General features: G+C 39.6%; 1 protein-coding gene across 2 annotated transcripts in view; it reads right to left on the reverse strand.

The window, feature by feature from the left end:
- LOC141435664 (uncharacterized) overlaps nucleotides 1-24,391 on the reverse strand; it is a 410,065-nt gene that overhangs the window by 220,530 nt on the left and 165,144 nt on the right. The window contains exon 2 of one of the 2 annotated variants that reach the window (XM_074098404.1): nucleotides 11,776-11,835. The exons of the other annotated variant lie outside the window; for it this stretch is intronic. The gene's annotated coding sequence lies outside the window, so the exon portion shown is untranslated. The remainder of the gene's footprint in view (nucleotides 1-11,775; nucleotides 11,836-24,391) is intronic. 2 annotated transcript variants of the gene reach the window in all.

Consider the following 24,391-nt stretch of genomic DNA (forward strand, 5'->3'; position numbering starts at 1 on the left):
GTCACGAGTTTTGTTCTGTAAATTCTTGACGTTTACGGCACGTCACTGCGATTCCGTATTTTAAGCAGCGGTGTGGAGAGCATGCGATAAAAACGGTGCGCATACGTGCGTCACTGCGATTCCGACCGGCACCGTTTTTTTAAGCAGTGGTGTGGCCGCTTCTTAACCCTTTAATGCACAGCACATTATTTTTTACATTTTTACCAGTTTAAGTAAAAAACCGGGTTATTTAGGATACAAAGAGGCCTGAAAAATACAAAAAAAAAATCTAATATCCATATTGTGGAAATAACGTATGTTGTTTTTAAACCACAATGCCCAACTTTCACCGAACAAGATTTGTTCTTAAGTGTTGTTTAAAAACCACACCGTGCAAGGTACGAGTAAAACAATTGATATTAAAAAAGAACAAAAACTTTAATTAATTACATGAAAATTATAAAAACAGTTTTTTTTGGGGGGTAAAACACAGCCGCAGCTGGCATTTGACACACTGTATCTTCGTGTAGCCACCTACACATATTTACATCTGCCTTGAATACCTGTAAATCCAGGAAAATGTCCAATATTGTCGTATCTGACACCGATTGGAGGTCTTGGGGCTGCAGGAGTCCGGATTTCAGGCTGGGGTACGTTAAAATGCTGGTTGATATTTTTCGTCCTGTTCTTTTTCAGTAGTTCAGCGGCAATTTGCAATCTGAACTTTTTCAGTGGAACCTTTTTCGTGGCTGTATTCCTTCTATATAATAACCAAGCGTTATTGACACATATATCCAGTATTTGTCCAAATATGGCCATGTACCATCGTTTTGTCTTCATATTCGAGCGATAAAGTGCAACAAGCATATCCGCCAAGTCAACGCCGCCCATGTGTACGTTGTATTGCTTGACAATCTGGGACAGTCTACATTCACTTTAGTCTTGGCGTCTTTGCAATAGCGTTGTATGGTTTCAACGGGATGAGAATCCACGAATGAACTAGCCAACGTGACGACTTTGTTGTCATGCCATTTGACAATAGCTAACCGATTTTTTTGGCAAACCACCTGCTTGCTTGTGCCTCTCTTCGTTTTCGAAAACTGCTTGTCAGTAGGGAATTTCTCTTGACAACCTCGAAGCCGATTATTTCGGATAGTACCAAGGCTGAAAATTCCCAACTCTTGACGTAAGTAGCGAATCAGTTCCAATGACGTAAAAAAATTGTCAAAATATACGATCGATGGCTTCGTCGTAATGGTTTTACTGAGTGCCAACACCACTTTAGCTCCGAGGCCTAAACTGCCTTCGTAGTCATTGAATGCATAAAACCGAAAGGTGTCTTCCCCAGCATATGGCAAAAAGTCGTAAACGATACCTGAAACACCCGCTCTTACAAACATTTTAAAGCCCCATTTTTTCGGTTTTTTGGGCATGTATTGCCGTCTACTGCCTGCTCTGGTTCCCTTATAGGGAATCATCATTTCGTCGATGCTATAACGACCTTCTTCCTCAATCTTTAGGCAATTTTGACGCACTTGTTCCAATAGAGGTCGTATTTAAAAAAACCGGTCCTCATTGGTGTCGTTATTATCGACGAAATGTAAATGTCTCCTAATAGTCTCGTATTTTCTCAGAGACATGACGTCTGCTATTGGAGGGAATCTGAACTCATTGGACCAGTAATCTCTGTATGCTGGCATTCCAACTACACCCATCATTAGAGTAAGGGCTAAAAAGTCGCGAATATCATTACATGTCATATTGATGCACTTGTTGGTTTCACTTGTCTGTACAGAGTATAAGTTCGTCTCGTCGGCAATCATTTGGATAATATTTTCCGTAAAAAGCGTTAAAAAATAATCACTAGGTGATTTTAAGGCTGGATCATACGGTGTCGAAAATGTGACAGCTTCTACTTCAGCTCGGTGCTTGAACTTTGTAAGTTTCCAATCGAAACTCAGTGGTTTTGGAACATATTTCTTTTTCTTTTGCTTTGGAATGGGGCTATAATGGCTTTGCGTTTGGACCTAGTTTGCTGCGCTGGAGAAGGATGCGGTGACAGTAACGAAGATAAAGAGTGAAGTTGAGGTAATGGTGTTAGAGGGTTGGAATCTTGAAGCAATTGCGTGATGACGGGGTCGCAGGAATGCACTGGATATTCGAAATGTTGCAGCTTGAGGCTTGGGGCTGATCATGCTCTTCGTCTGAACTATCTAATAAGTTAAATCTCTCTAAGGATGACGGTATGGAATGTGGTTCGGAGCTTGCATCTGAATCGTCTTGTATGATAGGAGGTATTTGAGTTGATGTGTGTAATGGAATGTCAACTTCTTCATCCGAAGAGCTACTGCTATCCGACGAAACTGCATTTTCTGGTGGCACAAGAGCCATTATTTTTGAAATGCGTTCCCATTTTACCCTTCCCTGAAGCAAGCAAACAGAAAAAAACATGCAAAACACAACCCAATACCAAAACCATGAAGAAGAAAAAAAAACAAACAAAATAGTATTATAATTTCGTTAGTAAAGTGCCCTTTTAATACACACAGTATCAAAAATCAGTCAGATAAAAAAATATAAGTTAGCCTATCATAGTGATTGGTGAATGCACACTGTGGTTTTAAAACCACATAAGCGCGTGCAAGTGAATTTCTCAGTGCTTCGCAATGTCGTTTTAAAACAACATCGATGTTTGCAGCGTGTTAGCGTCTCAGTATTAGTGCAAAATGCAAAAGTAATCATTGTAAAACATAGGTTAGACATTCATAAATGTATTTTAGTTAGTGGAACACACAATAATACAGAGAAAATATTTTTAAATGATTTATTCTTACCCTGCCTCCTGAGGTTGCGCGTCGTGTCGGCGCCATCTTGCCGCTAACTGACAAATTCGGTGCGCAGGAGCAATAACCTTGATGGTTCGTAAATCTCAAAGAATATAGGATTAACAAAGTCAAATCTATTTGCCACTTTAATTAACAGTATAGCCACAGGATTTTTTTACTTTTGATGTTGTTTTAAAACAACGCTGTGCATTAAAGGGTTAAAGCCGCAGGTTCACGGTGTATGCAGGCCACATCCAACCTAAGCAATTGGAGGTTAATGGGGACGTAATAAAATAAACAAATAAATCCAATATAGGGAGCGTCTATGTATGGAGAGAAAAAAAGTTGTTTAATCAGTCTCGAATACCCCTAAAAACTTGCATATGGACTAGTTTCTTACGTAGATATTTTTAAATTATTTTTTCGACATATGTTTTAGCCCTCTACCTTACCTTGAAGATTTTGATTCTTGTATGAAAACTTCGTAATTTCAGATAAAAATAAATAAATATTTTTTAACATGAAACTACCGTGAGACTCACTCATATTAAATGATATTATTACGGATAACTCACGTCTTAAACCGAGTTTAGGTCGACATGTTTCGTCGGACAGTCGTGCGAGCAGAGCGGTGGCGCGTAGTGTGCGTGTTGCGGCAGCCGCCGAGTCGCGTGCTCCTGAGAGGAAGGGCTACGAAATAGCCCGAAACATGTCGAGCTAAACTCGGTTTAAGACGTGAGTTATGCGTAATAATATCATTTAAATATTTTTTATGCTGAAAAGTGACGGGACTTCAGCTTTAATCAAAAATTGTATACATACAGACAGTTTCGTGTTACAAGTCACATAAACATACTTAAACGAAAATTGGTGGTTTTGGTGGTTTTGGTAGCCTATTTAATTTATAATTTTGGTACATTTAGCGCGTTACAAAGGCATTTTACTTAAACTAAGGTATATTTTGAGTAAGATGACAACATAAGTTTAGGTAAAAACACAATAACAGTTTTTTCAAATCTTTGAATGACAGTAGAGGGCTCAAAGTAGGTATGAATATTTATATTTTTAATTTTCTCATAAACCTTTGAACAAATGGCAACCTTTAAGCACTAAGTTAGGACGACCGGATGGCTAAAGTGGTTAGAGAACCTGACTACGAAGTTTGAGGTCCTGGGTTCGAATCCCGGCCGGGCAGATATTTGTGTGAATAACACGAATGTTTGTTCTCGGGTCTTGGATGTTTAATATGTATTTAAGTATGTATTTATCTATATAAGTATGTTTATCCGTTGCCTAGTATCCATAGTACAAGCTTTGCTTAGTTTGGGACTAGGTCAATTGGTGTCAAAATGTCCCATGATATTTATTTATTTATTTTATTCAGCATACAAATCCAAAAAAAAAACCCTCCACCCTCTTCAAGGCTTGAGTGATTAGGCTGTTACTGAACCAGTGAGATACACCTTTGGCCTCATCTGCACTTTACATCAGGCGAGATAGGGGTCAATCACGGTCAGTTTTAATGTAATGATGTGGTGATGATGATGATGATGATTATTGGAGGTATTTCCGTTTCACTATCAACAAACAAACGGAAACGCAAGACAAGAATGGCGGACATTCCGAGCCTTTGTAAATGAAGATGTTGGAAGTAATTTAAAACGCATTGCAGGCGTAACCATAAATTTATGGAGCAATTTCCGAGCCCTGAGTATGAACTTTACTCAAAGGTGAAGGTCCGCGAATAATTTAGTCATAGGATGCAAGGTTGAATTATTTCATTAGTTTGTGAGACGGCTGTTTGAGTTGGAGAAGTTTCTTGCTTTTGAGGGCGTACGCATCAAAGGTAGCTGCATACTTTTGATGTCGTTTTACAGCAACGTACTTAACGCCATACAAAATTGACAAATGTGCTAATACGACAAAGTAAAAAAGCGTTCCGCCACTTTTGATGCTAACTGTACCGTGGGTGCTGTAGCCAACGGCGGTTATGAAGTAAATCCTGACACATTGCAACTACAAGTGTCTGAGTATTGACAATGTGAACCATTGGAAATAGTTATTTGTGTCACAAGGGAGCAAAATGGTGTATTTACGGCGAGGGCGTACATTGAATCCAGAATGTAGCGAAGGATTCTACAATAGAATCCTGAGCGTAACGAGGGATTCTAAAGTAGAATCCTGAGCGTAATGAGGGATTCAAGTGTTAACGCCCAAGATGAAAATATTTTGCTCCAGAGTGGCTCATACAACTTTTCACACCGAGCATTAAGAAACTTGAAAAAAACAAATTCTAAATATTATTAAAGAACAACCAGCATAGAACATGGCGTGGCTTTACAATTATCAACTTCAAAAAATTGCATTTGCAATAAAATACTTAGAAAAGCCTTGAACAGAAAAGTTTCACTTTGCTCCCTCTCGTCAGGGAGGAAAAGTTACTTTTCTGAAGGAGAGGTGTGAAAAAACTATTATGTCGCACGCAACAAGTAAGCATTGCATTTTGTCTATTCACATCTTGTCAATATTCAGAAACTTCATAGTTGTGCAATGTGTCAGTTGCAGAACACTAAAAAAGGCAGTAAAACTTTAAAAAGTTTCCGGAAACTTTCACGACAATTTACAAGAAGTTTTCATTCATAGTTATAAATACGACAGTCAGTCTGTCTGTAACGGTTAAACCACTGAACCGATATAAGTCATCATCATCATCATAGGATAGGACGTCCACTGACATAGGCCTCCCCCATAGACCTGCAGTTGCCTCGGTTGGAAGCGGCTTGCATCCACCGTGAACCCGCGACTTTAACCAGGTCATCAGTCCATCTTGTTGGTGGACGTCCTACGCTACGCTTGCCGATCCGCGGTCTCCACTCGAGAACCTTTCGGCACAAAACACAGATAGTTCAGAAATCAATCTCCTGTATGTAGGTACTTCACTTTTCATACCTACCTACGCTCGGCGGTCGCTCTAAGGTTGTCAACTATGGCTTAGGCACTTGTCCCACCGCCAACGATGAGCGAGAAGCGAGCAGAGCGAGTAACTAGAAACGAGTGGGCGAGCAGTGAAAAGCGAGTGTTCGAGCACGACGGGCGATTACTCGCTCCACTCGCTCGAGCCGGCGGCCGCCAAGCTAAGGCACTTGTCCCACCGCCGACGATGAGCGAGAAGCGAGTAGAGCGAGTAACTAGAAAAGAGTGGGCGAGCAGCGAGAAGCGAGTGTAGTTTTGTCGCTCGACTGCAAGCGAGTGTTCGCGTGCGACGGGCGATTACTCGCTCCACTCGACTGGCTCGTGCGGGGCGCCGCCGAGCTGACATCGCTGAGCGAGTATCTATAGCTCAGCGAGTTTTATAGCTCTTGTCGCTGCGACAAAACATGTAAGAGCGAGTTCTCGCGGCAGTGTGAACCGCCAGCGATCAACTATTAATGTATGTGTCTCTTTTACTCACACAGGATCTTATATTCTTTTGTTCGTTTCTTAAGCGAGAAAATAGTCGATAGCCAATCGTTTCCTCGCCGGCGGTGAGACAACTCCCTTATGCACCAAAAAACTTTACAATTGTGGTAGTGGCACTCGTATCTAGTTGTTTGATTTATTGTTGAGAATGAAACGGGTTAAATGGAAACATAAATTAATAACTAAAATATTTTTAATTTTAATGTCCATCCCAGCCTATATACGTCCCACTGCTGGGCAGAGGCCTCCTCTCAGAACAAGAGGGCTTGGGCCATAGTTCCACGCGGGCCCAGTGCGGATTGGGAACTTCACACGCACCATTGAATTGCTTCGCAATTTGTGCAGGTTTCCTCACGATGTTTTCCTTCACCGCAAAGCTCGTGGTAAATTTCAAATGTAACTCCGCACATGAATATCGAAAAACTCAGAGGTGCGAGCCGGGGTTTGAACCCACGACCCTCTGCATGAGAGGCGATAGGTCAAACCACTAGGCCACCACGGCTTCCACTAGGCCACCACGGCTTAATTTTAATGTCATTGTTATATTATAAATTTGCCACAGAAAATATCTTGCGACGATTTCGTTATTGGCTAAATTCACGATTATTCAATTTAAACAACCGTCCACTGAACAGTTACTTATACCTAATTACTTTTTTTGTTGCTCCATTATTGCACAGACGCAACGCGTGTCTCAAGCTGATGGCACTCGTGCTCGCACTGGTCCTAACCTAACCTAATCTAACCCATCAATAAGATCTTGAGCTCTGGTTACAAAATATTAACGGCGTTTTTCCCGTCTAAACCAATCACGAAACGTTAATCGAGTAAAATTGGTTCAGTAACTCGATTCCATGACGGTGGCAATCCAGTTTTGTTTTAAATATCTGTAGTAAGAATAGAGAATTTTCCGGCAAAATATAGCGTCGATATTGCAAATGTTAAAACGGATAATTTAATGCTGTCTGTATCGGAATTTTTTAGTTGTCGATATTAGCTTGTCAGTTTTTTTATGACTTTTCGTTAGATATTTTTAAAATATACCGAATAAAATATGTTATATGATACGGCCAAGTGCGAGTCGGTCTCGCGCACCAAGGGCTGCTTTGGAAATTTGTAAAATACAGGGTGTATGCCGCAAGTATCACTGTAAAAATTACAATTACAAGACGATCCTTAAATGCCGTCACCAAAATATTAAAAATAAAATCCAGCCGTAGAACAAAGTGGAAGAATAATAAAGAAGAAGAGAAGGTATAAGAAGATGTTTCCATACAACATCGAAGTCAACCGACCTAAAGCCAGTTTGAAATTGCTGTTGCTTCAAAAATACATATAAGTTTTATTCAGAAACGTGCAATTTTTGGGATCGCCACAAAAAAATAAACCGCCTACAGCCAATCACAAAATATCGTCGAATTTACTAAACCACTTTTTTAGCTTCGCATTCCATTGTTTAACTAGAGCAGAGGGGCTACTACGAAACTCGCAAATCGGAGTTCGTATCGCACCGTCCCTTTCACTCGCTTATTAAATGACATAAGCGTCAGCGGGACGGAAACATACGAAGTTCGAGTTTTGCACTTCGTGGTATACGGGCAGGCGTTTACAACCTTTTGGTTTCAACGGCACACTTTTCGTTCATCAAAGTCTCACGGCACACCAGTAAAAATAGGAAAGTGCGAGTCGGACTGGCGCGTAGAGGGTTTCTTCCGCTCCATTACCATAACAACCTGAGAACACGAATTGCACACGCCACTCGTCAGTTGTTTTCGTACAATTTTGTCATTAAAATAGCTTCATGATTTCATTGCAGCATACACTTCGTGGCAACCGCAGCACCCCTGAAAGTATACTCACAGAAGCACACTGATGTGCCGCGACAGACCGGTTGAAAACGTCTGAACTAGAGTGACCAGAGGCAGTATTGCCTAAGCGTTTCTGACAGTTTTTGTATGTGAAGTTTTGTCATTTGATTGCGATCGCGGGCGTCAGAAACGTTAGGCAATACGGCCTCAGGTATGAGTTCCGTTCCGTCCGTTTATCTGTCGCAGGGCTCTATGTGAGGGTCAGGTGTGTGTGTGTGTGTGTGTGTGTGTGTGTGTGTGTGTGTGTGTGTGTGTGTGTGTGTGTGTGTGCGTGTGTGTGTGTGTTGTGTGTGTGGGTGCGTGCGTGCGTGCGTGCGTGCGTGCGTGCGTGTGTGTGTGTGTGTGTGTGTGTATTTATTTAATATTTAGTACAAGCCGTCTCCTCAGTGGTTTGGGTTCTTACCTTATTAATGGACCCATACCACTGTATTATTTATGTAATTTTTATTAAGTACTTTTATTAATTACTCAGTTTTATTAGCTTTTGTAGTCAGGATAATTGTTATTATTATAAATTTTGTTTGAAGAAAAAAACTGTCAAGTTTCTTGGCCATGTTGACTCCAAAATTATTATTCTGTGTTAAGGTACTTTTAGTGTATGAGAGCAACTCATTATGCCACCGCTTTTCCTTTTCTTAAAATAATTATAATTATTTTCTCTGATTCTGTTTATCGCTTCTAATTAACACCTGGTTACGAAATGAGGTTATTGAGTAGGTTGTTTTAATTACCTATTTGGGTAATTACATGTCGCTTATATGTGTGTTACAAACACAAACGATGATGCTGTAATTTTTTTAACTATTGTTGTGTCATTAATTAAAATAAATTGACATACTTACCTACATAAATTGTGTAATAAAATGTGAACATTTCTTACGATATTTATTTAATGATCTGTTGTTAAAATAGTTTATTTATAAAAAACCGGCCAAGTGCGAATCGGACTCGCGCACCGAGGGTTCCGTACAAACCTGTAGGTAGTAACTTTAAAATTATTAAAAAATATATATCATATGATGTAACTAAAAATTTACGGTTTTCGCAATTTTTCCTTTATCTGTGCTATAAGACGTTGCTTCGTACCAAATTTCAAGATTCTGAGTTCACGGGAAGTACCCTGTAGGTTTTGATTCCCTTGCGAGTTTCGAAAATTTGCGGAAATTTGCAGCATAAACGGCTGTATCTTTTGATTGCGTTGGATTAGAAGTTTGATTTTTTCACAGCTCCAAGGGACAGTAGACCTGAGTATTTGATGTAAATTTCAGCTTGATACCTAAATGCGTTCCTGAAAAAAAGAGTCTTGACAGACAGACGGACGGACAACAAAGTGATCCTATAAGGGTTGCGTACCTCTATAAGGGTTCCGTTTTTCCTTTTGAGGTACAGAACCCTAAAAATAGATTATAATTGTGCACAAAAATTCTCTGCTTGAGAGGTTGATCAAACCACTAGGCTACTACAGCTTCTTCACTTTGTTTTCTTCTTCTTTTAGACCATTAAAACAACAATACCATCGAACACATTATCTTCCATCGTTATTGTCAGTCAACCAGAACAGAAGGCTTCAAAGAGTAAATTACTTCAGACTGTCACAGCCTCCGCCCCAGTTATTGTCCGCATTCACATTTGAATACTTCATGAAATTCAATCCGTACGAGGCGACAATGTGACGTTTAGCAAACATCGCTTCTATTTCAAATGGTGCGTGAGCGGAGCGACAAGCGGAGCGGGAAGCGGCGCGGAGAAAATGTAGGAGGGTATTTAATTTTGATAAGGAGATCCTATTGAGGAAGTGGCGCTGGATCGGACACGTGTTGCGGAGACCCGATGCTCATCTCGCCAAGCAAGCGCTGGAGTGGCAAGCTGCTGGTAGTAGGAGGCCAGGCCGACCCCGAATCACCTGGAGACGGTCGGTTGAGAAGGAGATCTCCCTAATTGGGTACCAGTGGCGAGACCTAGAAGCCACAGCACAGGACCGTGACGCATGGAAGTCCCTACTGCGAGCCCTATGTCCCTGCTGAGGGACAACAGGAATTCATCATCATCATCACTAATTGAAAAATTTGAATAGTCCGTCTCCTGCCAACTTTATACGATAGGCACTAGGATCTTGCCCTTCGTTAGAAACGATTCTAACCTTTTATATAGTTATAGGTATCATAATGTAAACGTGAGTAGTATTATGTAGTTTGTACACAGTCGCCATCGCCACTCCAGCGAATTTATAAATAATATTTTTTAATTTAGTATTATAACGCACGTAAAAAGAGCTCTGGGTGGCGAGTGGAGAGGATATGTTTGTGGATATGTTTAAGGATATGTTTGTGTTTCGGCGTGGAGAGTAAGACAGCCGGTGAAATAACTGGCACTTGAGGTATCCCATCTTAGACCTCTAGGTTGGCAACGCATCTGCAATCCCCCTGGTGTTGCAGGTGTCTGTGGGCGGTGGTAATCTCTTACCATCAGGAGACCCACTTGCTCGTCTGCCATCCAGTCGAATAAAAAAAAATCTGTCAACTAACAAGCCAATGGCGTGACGGCCGCGCGCGCGCTCCTACGCCCCATTCCGCGTCCCCCACTGCTTCGCCGCCAATTTGGTCCGTACTTCGCTAACTGCGCAGGTATAACGCCAGGAGCTCTTTTTACGTGCGTTGATTTGTCCTCAGAATACACTCTTTTGGAGTCGCTACCTCTAGCCCCTTACACCGGCCCACCCTCATGAATATTGGAAGCATCAGCCTTTCAATATTCCATTTCGCAGAGAGTTCGGAGATAATTTGTTGTAAAATGCCAGTTTTTGAACTTCCCAGTTCCATAGCATTGTTTTCTGAGCAAACACTGTGTTTATTGCATGAACATGTAGGTGAACGTTGGGCGGGTGTTCAAATATTTTTGAAGGGGTGGCGGTGGCTTACTCAAGTTTATATGGAATGATTTCGTCTGAAATCATTGTATTATTTCAGAAAAATTATTTTACTGTTGTATTTTCGGGGTTAGAATGCCATTAGCAAACCCGAATGTGGTGGGGGTTTTGGAAAGGCTTTTGGTTCGACAGTTGACAAAAATAATAGGTGTTATGAACGCATCTGTACCTGAGTAGTACTCACTAATGAACAACAAGGATTTAATGCTTTATAGCTCACCATTCATGAACTTTACTAGTTAATATCATCAATTATCTGAACATTAGTGTTATTAGTTTTAAAAAAATAGGATTCGTTTATTAAAATTTGAGTTAACGAAAAAAAACATAAAGGTCACAGGTCGTTACAGGCATCCGGCACCCGACCAGCACGGCCTCGCCTCGAGCAGTTAGTATTCTTCATTATGGATTTATATGGGTATGCGCTCACTACATCAACTCCGTAGCGTCACCGGATCGCCTCACTCGCGAGCGCCGCGCGCGGACGGCGAGTGGACCACTCGGTGACAGCCCGCTGCTCGCCGCCATAGTGACTACTAGGAAATTCGCGGAGCACGCGAGGTCCACTCGTTGTCAACGCGCCGTCCGCGTGTGGACCACCTGTCGACAACGAGTGGACGCCGAAAGTCGAGGCGGTGCTGGGCGGGTGCCGGGTGGTTCTAATGAGCTGTGACCTTTAATGGGGCTTTTTCATGACTGTCACACTACGAGTACTTACCCAGCTTTCAGTAAAGCAGCCAGCCAATGGTGCGTATTTGCGATTGTAGCAAATACATACCTGAAAAATAAATAAAACCTATTAATTATTGTTCACTTGCGACACAGCCTGTACATAATCAAAACAGTAATTAATAGTAATTTGGTGAACTTGAACAAAACTCTACAGAAGTTTGAAGTTAATGTCACTTTTCAATACTTTGGAGGTAAAATTCTCCCAATATTATGGTATTATTGGGCAGCTTGGAAAATTTACGTGTGTGTTATTCTACTCTAACATATATCAAAATTGGAAAAGTAGGTACAGGCCAAACGGAGATGGTACTCGACCTTAAACAATGCTTGTTTAATTAATTATTATCTGTGGAGACGAGTTGGGTTCTTGCCGGATTCTTCTCAACAGAGGCTTTTCCGAACCGGTGGTAGATTTATTTTGACATTCATAAGTGCTTGTTATAGCCTAAATTGAATAAAGATATTTTGACTTTTCTTTGAATGACAACACATACAGTCTAAATCAATCTAGACTGACTTTATTCATTTACCCACACATAACAATATTCTATTCTACAATGCTGACCACCGGTAGCCAAGTATCTAAAACACTCTGAAAGGTATATGGGATCAGAAGGGTTAAAAATAATATTGAAAAATAAAATCTACTCGCTAATCTGATCTCTCAACAATGGCGGCAGCCATTGTTTTCAGGATACGAGCCCTTTTTCACACAAAAATAAGTGGTCAAGTCATCGAAACAAGTTTTTGTTCCGAGGAAGCTATAAAACCAGTAACCATATCCAATAAAATAGGCCTTCATTATTTTTACGACGTACTCTTGCTACGTAACACGCAAAGGCGTGGATTATATTACTTGGTTGCAAGGGTAATTTGGGAATAATATATAGCACTAAACAATGAAAAATAAATAGGTCATCATCATCATCATGTCAGCCGAAAGACGTCCACTGCTGGACATAGGCCTCCCCCAAGGCTTTCTACTCAGACCGGTCTTGTGCTTTCCGCATCCCCCACGATCCCGCGATCGTCGCTCCATCTTGTTAGAGGCCTACCGACAGCTCGTCTCTCGGTCCGCGGACGCCATTCGAGAACCTTTTGACCCCATCGGCCATCAGTCCTGCGAGCATGTGCCCCGCCCATTGCCACTTCAGTTTCGCAATTCTTCGGGCTATGTCGGTAACCTTAGTTCTACTGCGGATATCATAATTTCTAATTCTATCCCGCAGAGAAATCCCGAGCATAGCCCTCTCCATAGCCCTTGAGTGACTTTGAGCTTCCTCATGAGGCCCATCGTTGGCGCCCTCGTCTCAGATACGTATGTCATCACTGGCAACACACACTGGTCAGAGACTTACGGCAATACGGTATTTGACAACTCCTGATTTTGCCATATCTTAATATTATTATGAAATTATAGATATACAGATAGTGTTTAGCGAAGAGAAAATTTAAATCGGTTGAAAATTGGATTTATAGTGATTTTTTGAAAAATCTATATACCTGTCTCTTTCTCAAAAGCTTTTCTCTATGCAGCAAGTATGGCGGTACTGGCGTGTGACGTCACATGCCAGTATGTCTTTCTCTGTCTAATCTTGAATTTCAAACCTTTATAACTCTGTTATTTGTAAAGGTAGCTTAAAAATTGTTTTTCTATTCGATAACAGGCATTGTGTAGTTTTAATTTATAAAACATATACAAAATAGTCAAATACCGTATTGGTTAACTGGCGACATTGCGAAAGATTTTTAAAGATTTAAAGATTTTTATTGAACATACAAACATGGTTATTTAAACAGAAAGTTCGTAAGCAGCTGCATTAGTATAAACTGAGTCGTAGCTGTTTACAGATGCGGGAAACCGGTGGATGTAGGCGGTAAGCTTTCGTCCATTTTGGCTTTCTTAGGGCCTTTGTTCAAAAGTGAATGTCTTCCAACAGATGAAACAGATGGTTGGTAACGATGATGAATCCTATTATTTTAATAAAAAGAGATTAAGGAGCTGTTTCACCAATCCATTGATTAGTCTTAACTGACGGTTAAATGTGATGCCTTCTCCGTCTATTCGAACAAAACAAACAGAGACGGCATCACATTTAACCGTCAATTAAGACTAATCAATGGATGGTGAAACAGCCCCTAAATGTCGTGTCTAAAAATTAGAGGCCATAGGTAAAACCATTAGGCCAACAAAGCTTTTAACTATTAAAACGACCAAACTACCAAATAGAGTTAATTGGAAATATAAAATTAGACGACAAATAACAAGCAGGCAGGCGGCAAGGCAAACCGAGGCGAAGATGGCGGGATGTGGACGCGGAACAGCGAGAGTGGCGTAATGTAGCTCTGAATAGGGAGATGTGCAAGTCAAGAAGAGAGGCATTTGCCCACCAGTGGGATACAGTTATAGGCTTAATATATTAATAATATACATTAGAACTATATGAAGAAAAGACTCCTAATGACCAACACTGGAGCGTATGTACCTATGTCAAACTGTGCTTTCATAAAATAAAGAAAAATGTAAAATAAACATTATTGAAAACCGGGCGGATTATCGTTTACGTTCACAAAAATTCTCAATTAATTTGCAAATTGCTATGGTATGGTGAACAGGTATTATTTACATATAAACGGGTTTCGTAATGACAGTAATGGCGTGACTAGCGACAATAATGGCCGAGTATGGGAGGCAAACTATAACATTTTTGGTTGATATGTCAGTTTTAATCACTATTGCTGTTTGGGTAAGGCTGGGTCAAATTAAGCAATAGTAGAATGGGTGAGTAAAATATAACTTGGAAAAGTCGAAAAACTTCCACCACTTTTCCAGTTCTTTACTTTTTATGGTTCATGTTTCGCTTCGGAAATTAAATTATTTAATACTAGCCTGTTGCCCGCGACTCTGTCTGCGTAGAATATGTTTACCGCTATCCCGTGGGAATCATGCAATTTTCCGGGATAAAAACTATGTCCTTCCCCGAGGCTCAAACGATCTGTATACTGAATTTCATCTAAATCGGTTCAGCGGTTGAAAGGGAAAAGCAGACAGACAGACAGAGGTACTTTCACATTTATAATATTAAGTAGGGAAGTAGGGATCATTCAGTACCTATTATAAGTGGCGTGAAAATGAAAAGGCCTTACCCAGCGGTGGATGGATGTGGGCTGATCATAAAAACTTCGTGACAATTTATTTCTGCCTTTTTCATTAAATAATAAATAAATATCACGGGACAATTCACATCAATTGACCTAGTCCCAAAGTAAGCTTAGCAAAGCTTGTGTTATAATTATATAGATAGATACATTACATTACTACATTACACTATTACATTATTACATTATTGTACTTAGCACTTGGAAATGTTACTATTTTTTCATCACACTTGCTCATAAACAGTGTCATAACATGCAGGCTACCTTGGTTGCAACCCCCCAAATAAAACCCTCGACCTTAATGTGCTTGTCATGAAACCCGTGGTCGGTAAATGAGTCATTGCCCGTACACATTTTCTTGCCATGAAGCCCAAGGTCGGTAAATGAGTCAGTGCCCGTACTGATGGCGCTGCGCGCGCTCTTACTGCAGGACTACATGGACCACCACATGCACACGCACGTTGCGGCGCATGCCGAGGGAGGTAGAGGGCGACGTTGCCAAGAGCACAGCCTAAGGTATCGCCAATATTTGGAACAATTATATTTTTTCTTTTACAAATATAAAATTTTACTTGCAAATGTGATGAAAAACATTGTATGTCGCACGGGCGGTACTAGAATTACGAACATCGACTCATTAAAGCCCTCAGTCTTCGACTTCGGGCTTCTAATTGACTCTCGTTCGTAATTCCTTATTTACCGCCCTTAAGACACAATGTACTATTCTTTGATTTTTTTAAGCCAAAGCTGCATGACATAATGCAGATATGGGACGGATACCAGATGTATTAGTTCCATGGAACAGCCGCAGCTTTGCTTTTAACTTGAAACGCTACGAGAGCCGTCTACTAAATAACTCGCAGCTGTTTCCGTGCTCCTAAGTACAAGCAGAATTTATCTCTGCAGTTTTTACGAAAATAATTACACTTTTCACTTCTAAGTTAGTTTAGATAAAATTTAAGCAATGAATAAAGTAGATTAGTGTCCCGCTCAAGGACACTCTTTCCCGGCCCGGATAATACCGGGATGGAAATACCGACCCTGTTTTTCGTGTACACGCCCATGGAAGCTCCAGTCAGTTTCTATGCGTGTACAAAAAAAGGGCTATTTCCATGTCGGTGTTATCCGGGCCGGTAAAGAGTGTCGCCCATAACAACACATTGTACTAATTATTTTTAAATTTCGAATTTCAATTTGGCGGCGTTCGAAGTCTTCGCGGCCAGTACTTTTTTTATTAATAGTACATTACTGCAGAGGCCGGGAAAGAAAGGCTTTCAGGCCGAGTATGTATATATCCCAGCCGGATAGGTATACGAGGCTGGTAATTGTTGGCACGCCGGGGCTTGTATAGTGCTTTTCTCAATTACGCACTGAAATAAATAAAAACTCCTAGAAATCAATGTTTTATTCGCATTAGGTAACAACTAAAATTGTACCACACTTAAATTATAACTACCATGTATATAAGTGTTTATTCCATCAACATAGATTTTTAAAACGTTAAAAAAATCCCAAAAAAAAAAAAATTACTATAAAACGTGTAGATATTTTACATACTACATACTCGTATAAATCCCTATGCTATCAACAGGGAAAGCCTTTATTGAATGACGAGCTACAACCAACCTCCAGTGCTTTGCGTAAGGAAAAAATACATTCATACAAGTTTACTGGAAGACGCAATTCCCGTGGGAAAACAACGAAATGAGGTTCATGCGACGAAACGCGTCATTACGTCAAAGCATAGCACACAGTTTGGGAACAATATGATAAGTCGTGCACTATCTGTATTTACATAATCCCACTATTATTATAAATGTGAAAGTTTGTATGTGTGTTAGTGAAAACAGCTGGACAGATTTGGTTGAAATTTGGTATTTAGATCTAACTGGACATCTAAAATAACACATAGGTTATTGATATTCCAACGGGATCAAGATAAAATCTCAGGACATCACGAAAGTCGTCACGAGGGCTCGCTGCCCAAGTGACGATCCCTACCACTCTGACAAGAGTAGCAACTATAGGCTCACAGACGCTAAGAAAAATCTTAGGACCTACGCTAGCTGACGCGGTAAACACGGAGCGGGTGGACGCCTATTGAAAAATAGTATGAGGAGCGCTAACTGCGTACGTTGCGTGCGACGGATTCTACCAGAGGCGCTACTGCGAAACTCGAAAATTGAAGTTCATATCGCACCGTCCCTTTCACTCGCGTATTATGACACAAGCGTCAGCGGGACGGCAACATACTAGGTTCGAGTTTTGCACCTCGTAGTACAGGGCCTGCACTTGCGCCCAAAGACGTAAAGTGGAGGTGTTTTTTTATTGATAAACTCTATAGTGTGGGGTGTTGTTGGATAGGTATTTTTAAACCATTGGGGGGTTGCTAAGACGATTTTTCTGTTCAGTGATCGGTTTGCGAAATATTCAACTTGAAAGTGCAAATTTTCATTAAAATCGAGCGTCCGTGGAAAATTTTGAAAAAAATATAGCGGCTAAGATTGCTTGAGAATTATTAGTAGTTTTAGAGTAAATAGCAGTCTAAGGTAAAACATATAACTAAACTTGGAAGATTCCGTACACAATACGAATCCTTAGAAAAATATTATTTCAGTTTTTCATAATGGCTATAGGATTATCCTGGGCGTGTACAACACGCTCTTGGCCGGTTTTTAAAACGGTACCGTTCAACGGAACAGTATGAAAATTCGAACAGATAAATCAAAACGGATCAATTAAGCCCACGCCTTCGGAGCTAAAATGAAGATCGCTACGATAAACTGTAGTATGTGTGGTGTAAGAATTAAAGATTCCAAGAGAGACCGATCGAAAGATGCTGTTTAACTGTAGGATTTTTCATAACATCTGTGAACTACGTAGTAGATATCAATGAACTACAACCTTTCAAGATTTACTTCACTAAATCTGAGTCTTACTTTAATCGTATGTTTAAGTAAGTGCTCTTATCATTAACCTAAATTTCACGCAGACATCCTCAATCTCATCACAGATACGGGTTTAAATACCTATTTAGTTATTAAATACTTTGACATGGAAGTGCGTGGAAATTTCCTAAGGCGTTTAAATTTATGAACTTGAAGCCGCTTGGAATATTCATTAAAGACATGTTACCTAATAGAACATGGATGCTCAAACTTTGGGACCGTGAAACTTATCTAGTGTTATCGTATTTATTAATTAATTTTTATTATGAGAGGGAGGAAAACGAGCAAGTGGGTCATTTGATGGGAAATGATCACAACTGCCCATGAGTACCAACTACTATAGTAATATTATCTAACCTAAAATATCATCCAAACAAATATAATTAACGAGAAAAGTTTGTAGTCCTGTTTGTAATTGATAAACTGACAGGCTATTGACCCGGTTTTGTCTTTTTTTTACCTAAAATGTGTTAAGAAAACCTTTTAAGTACAATAATTTCAAAACTCACATTAAGGCATTAATTACTAATATGATACAAGTGGATAAAAATTGTTTTATTTGAAAAAAATAAATTTTGTATGTAAGGTGAGTTACAGGTTACAGGAGACAATCTCCATACAAAACTTTTTTTTTTTTATTCGACTGGATGGCAAACGAGCAAGTGGGTCTCCTGATGGTAAGAGATCACCACCGCTCATAAACATCTGCAACGCCAGGGGTATTGCAGATGCGTTGCCAACCTAGAGGCCCAAGATGGGATACCTCAGGTGCCAGTTATTTCACCGGCTGTCTTACTCTCCACGCCGAAACACAACAGTGCAAGCACTGCTGCTTCACGGCAGGATTAGCGAGCAAGATGGTGGTAGCAATCCGGGCGGACCTTGCACAAGGTCCTACCACACTTTCGTATTCCAATGTTGATACTGTGCAAAATTAAAAACTGAGTTCCAACTGTTTAGCAGTAAAACATGTGTGACAGACAACACCCAAACAAAGAGACGGACATGTGACTGACAACAAGGTTCCGTTTGGAATCATAGAGTACGGAACCCTACAAAGTTGCGACCTCCCCGTAGGTAACCTGTTTCTGAGTAAATGGACTAAAATTACACCGTCTCGAAATAAAAATTCAAGATCTATGTCTCGAGTTGCGACGCTTCTTAAGTTTAGTACCACTGGGCATCGTGACGTACAGTTTGGGTACCGCTGTAAAATATACTCTTATTAATATAGCTAATATATTACACTGAGCCAGACGGTTTTTAAAATTTACCACGAAATTTTGTATGAATGTCACATTTTTATTTTAAAAAGTGGAAAAAGAAATAAAAATGAAATATTTGAAAGTAATTTTATAGTATTATAAGCACAGTCGACTATAAATAATGGTAATTAGAACGATTTATTCTAATCCTTCATATGGAATACAAATAATGGTTAGGTCTGGCCAACTGTCAATATTTTTATGAGCTTTACTAACCTTTTAGATTAGGTACTAACAATTGTGTCAAATAGTTACATGAAATAAATGAATTTTATTTAAATTAATTGATAATTTCAATATATTATATTGTAAGTAATTTCCTTTTGACATTTATATTATATGTTGGTGTGCTAAATACCTCCCGTCTTACCTATTATGTTACGGAGCCTTAGTTAGAAGTCGCATCTGCATAGATTTTAACATAGATTAGCATAATTGGTGTGTATTCTATATTGATTTTGCATTTGTATTAAATTTAAGTTTTTAAAAGGACTCGACTTGTTTTTCTTGTGGTAATAAAGGGTTAACATCAAGAGTATTTTAAATACAACTACATTTTTAACACAGTAGATTTGCTATTTGATGTAAAGGATCGCCAATGTGGATAGGAATTATTTCCAACGATTCCATGACGTAATCATTAATTTTACTATACGCCTTAAATAATAATGTCTTCTTGACAATAGGTTTCAATTTTGTATCGGTTCAATTAGTGATGTTACTAAATTTTAATATGCACGTGAACCCTTATTATTATTACTAACATAGGTATAAGATTTTGTAACTTATAACAGGCCTATGTCCGACAGTGGACGTCCTACGGCTGAGAAGATGATGATGATGATGAACTAATAACATGGACTACGTAATTGTCTGAATAAAGATTATTATTTATTATTATTATTAAGTGGTAGTAAGCAGTGCTTCACGAATTAATAAATGCTAAAATATTTGTTTACCTTGATCACAAATTCTGAGTCGATTACATGAAGTTACTCATAGCTCTTGCCTTACTGTTCTAATAAAATACTGCGGAGCTAAGGGTAGACCCTTTTTTAAGTAAAATAAGACTATGTTCCCAGCAAAATCGGAAGTAAAGGTCTCGATATATTGTGTATTGAGCTATGCAAATACAAAAGAGTTGATAAAACGGGGGTAGACGGTAAGAGACTGGCAAATGAATATAGTAAAGGGACTGGTAAGAAAAAAGGATATGAGACCAAAGGTAATTTCAGGAACAAAAAAGAGGAACAATTTTTCAGACTTTTTTTAAGAATTTGGGATACTCGGATTTTAAGACATTCATGAGTGCTTGTTACAGCCTAAATTGAATAAAGGTATTGTCTTGACTTTGATCCAATGAAGGCTATCGCGTATGAATTCACCGCTAGAGGCGCTAGTGTAGCGTGAGGTTCCGAAATGTCAAATCTCATAGTTATTGGGTGAGCTACGCGGACTGAAATTAATTATAGCAATTATGCGTTACGGGGCAATGAATGTCTGTGTTTTGAGACAGTTTTGTCTTTGGTTGGTGTGTTTTGCTAAGTCAGGAATTCTACTTCATTTTTAACTCTACACTCATGATTTGTATTTGGCAGTTACGCTTTGACGTTTTTAGAAGAATATCACACAGTGACAGCAAACCGGCCAGTATTAAATAATCGAAATAGTATGCAACCTCGCTAAAATATTTAATTGGCGCCTGTTGCAGTCGTAACTTTTAGACTGGACACAATAAAAAAGGGATTTAAAAACCAAAAACACAACCTAATTTAAAAACATAGTGTAATCGATTCTACTCTCGATTCTGAGCAAACTACTTTCTGGTTTTCAGTTATTTAATTAACACCTTGTATAGGCTGAGATTACGAATAATGATGATTCTTTTTAAATTAATGTCAAATTGCTTTCATAATCATCATCATCGGCTTATATAGCAGTCCACTGCTGGACGTAGGACTCCCTAATGAGTGCTTTAGAAAAGCAAAAACTTTTATTTCGTGCCTAACTCACATCGGTACAGATTTCGATCAATCTATTCAGACATCAAACTTTCCTAAATTATTGAGATGGATTGTGAAAATATCAGTTAGAATTAAACTATAAACAAAACCTTTGGAGCTTTCATGTCAAAATAACAACAAATCAGCTAGATGTTACGCAGGTGAGAGTGGGCGAACGATCAATAAATTTTAAAGAAAAATTGCCGTGTGGTGTTACGGTGTTACAAAAATACCCGTAAAGCGAAAGGAGGGTTAAACGGTCGCTTATTCATTAAATAAATAGAAAAAAAGTCATTTCTTGCGACAGGAAAAAAAACACCTAACATAATAGAGACACAGCAGATTAAACGTAAATTTATAATAACCAATGTCGTCCAAACGGTAAAAAAATACATAAAAAAAATATAATTTTTCATTGATAGTGCAAACGCAAAGTATGTACAGTCTAAATACCACATACATAAAACACATACACATACGTAATATTTACCTCGACGTTTTGACCACATTACAGTGGCCGTGGTCACGAGTAAACTGAAGTTAGTATTCTTTGAATGAAGTGTGGGGTTTCAAGTCTGCTAGCAGCACGAGTCCTTCGAACTACCTGCACTTGATCATTTTTATTTGTCACACACAATATGGTATTTCACTATTTTGTATATGTTTTATAAATTAAAACTTCACAATGCCTGTTATCGAATAGAGAAACAATTTTTAAGCTACCTTTACAAATAACAAAGTTATAATGGTTTGAAATTCAAGATTAGACAGAGAAAGACATACTGGCATGTGACGTCACACGCCAGTACCGCCATACTTGCTGCATAGAGAAAAGCGTTTGAGAAAGAGACAGGTATACAGATTTTTCAAACAATCACAATAAATCCAATTTTCAACCGATTTAAATTTTCTCTTCGCTAAACACTATCTGTATATCTATATTTTCAAAATAATATTAAGATATGGCAAATTAAGGAGTTGTCAAATACCGTATTAAGGTGTAAGCTACTATCTAATCCGCTGGGTAGAGTCATGAATTTTGGCTAATGTCTATATAATGCAATGTTAATAAAAACCAGGATGTAATATTTGAGAATTCCCACGGAATTAAATTTCGAAGATTTCAATTCAATTGCTGGATTTGACAATTTATGCGTGTGAAGCCGCGAGTAAACTATAGTATTCTGTAAATTTACACTATAATAACGTCGTGTAATTTACATTAAACGGCTGGCAAGTACAGTCAGCAGCAAAAGTGGTTGAGCAGGTGTGAAGTTCAAAATGATCTAAACACTAAACACACTCTGCGAATCACAATCTGCGGCTCGGGGTTTCGGTCTGCGCTCCCCATAAGTGCCCCTGTGGCAGTGACGCCGACCAGCTAGGACATCACGGACTCTCTTGCCAAAAGAGCGCAGGCCGCTTCTCCAGACATGCTGCAGTTAATAACATTATACGCCGGTCCCTTGCCACCGTTGGCGCCTTCGCTACTTGAGCCCGCAGGTATTGCAAGAGACGTTGGTAAGAGACCGGATGGCATGAGTTGGATTCCATGGAAGATGGGTCGTGTGCTTGTGTGGGATGCTACTTGCTCTGACACGCTGGCTCCTTATCTCCATGGAACCCTCAACAGAGCCGATGCAGCATCCGAAGCGGCTGAACAGGCAAAATTATCCAAATACAGGGGTCTAAGCACCGAATATGACTGTCTCTTTCGGTGTCGAGAACTTTCGAAAAGGTCAGTTGACGTCACAGGTGACCGAAGAGCTGGCAGCTTTCTCGGACAAAGAATTAGCTATTCAAAGAGGAAACGCTGCCGGCATCTTCGGGACCTTGCCTAAGGGGTACTCTTTGAGTAATTTTATTTTAGTTTTCGGTTTTATTTTTATTTTATGTAAGTTTTTTAAGTCTAGGATAGTTTTTTTATTTTATTTAATGCTTATCATCTATTTTATTACAATAACACTCTCTTATTACCTAGTCAATAGAGCTGTGTGTAGATCATTTTGAGCACAGTAACCGCTCATCTACTTCTGCTGCTGACTGTACCAAGCTTGCTGCAAGATGGGTTTATTAATAAGTAATTGCTCTTTCGCCCAATTAAGGGAAAGACTTTAGTAGATCCATTAAATTTTTGATGATGTTTATGAAGGAAAGAAAAGTGTATTCTAAAGATGGTACAAAATTTTAAACACACTTTTTGCTGCCTTTACTACATTCATCATCATCATTATCTCAGCTGTAGGACGTCTATTGCTGGACATAGACCTCCCCCATAGACCTCCAGTTGCTTTTATTTGGTTGGCAGCGGCTTGCATCCACCTTGAACCCGCTGCTTTAACCAGTTACAGCAATTTCAGCAGTAGTAGTTGGTTTTACTACGTTATTTACCTCAAATTTGAAATACAGTGGACCATTTTTAATAATAGTAATTCGTTTTGAAACATTTTCACAAATTCTTTTGTAATGAAACATCTTTAAAGGCTGTATTTTTGTTGACTTTCATTAGGCTTCGTTTCCACCAGCCATGTGCGAGGACGTATAGAAACGCTTCTTTTACGCAGCCTTAGATTGTTGTTCAATTTATATCGTAGGTAGCTGAGCGACCGAGCTTCGCTTGAACTAAAACCCGCCTTTACCTAAATGATAGTGTGATTCTCTTAAATTTCGTACTCCGACAGGCACATCATGTTTGTTCTTTTGTTTACCTATTTATCACCTAATTGTATTTACCTATATTGAGGAAATAAATTCCGAGACCAGTTACCGTCGGTGGCGCCACACTCGAAGTTGTGCCTGAGTATGTATACCGTGGTCAGACTATACAACTCGGTAGAAACAGCTTCGAGAAAGAGGCTAATAGGCGAATACAGTTGGGCTGGGCTGGAAACTTAGGCATATCTTATCCCTCAGTGCCTAAAAACGAAAGTCTTCAACCAGTGCGTCCTACCAGTTTTAAACCTATGGAGCCGAAACGTAGACCTTGACTGCGGGGCTAATCCACAAATTCAAGGTCGCTCAGCGAGCTATGGCGAGAGCAATGCTAAGGGTTTCTTTGAAGGATAAAATCCGAAATCACATTAGCCGACAAAGAACGAAAGTCACCAACGTTGCTCAGAGAATTAGTTCGCTGAAGTGGCGCTGGGGTGCCCACGTCTGTTGCAGGACCGATGAACGGTGGAGTAGACGAGTCCTCGAATGGAGACCACGGACGGGAAAGCGTAGTG

The sequence above is a fragment of the Choristoneura fumiferana genome, chromosome 15 (assembly GCF_025370935.1).
Source record: "Choristoneura fumiferana chromosome 15, NRCan_CFum_1, whole genome shotgun sequence".
Classification (NCBI taxonomy): Eukaryota; Metazoa; Arthropoda; class Insecta; order Lepidoptera; family Tortricidae; genus Choristoneura; species Choristoneura fumiferana.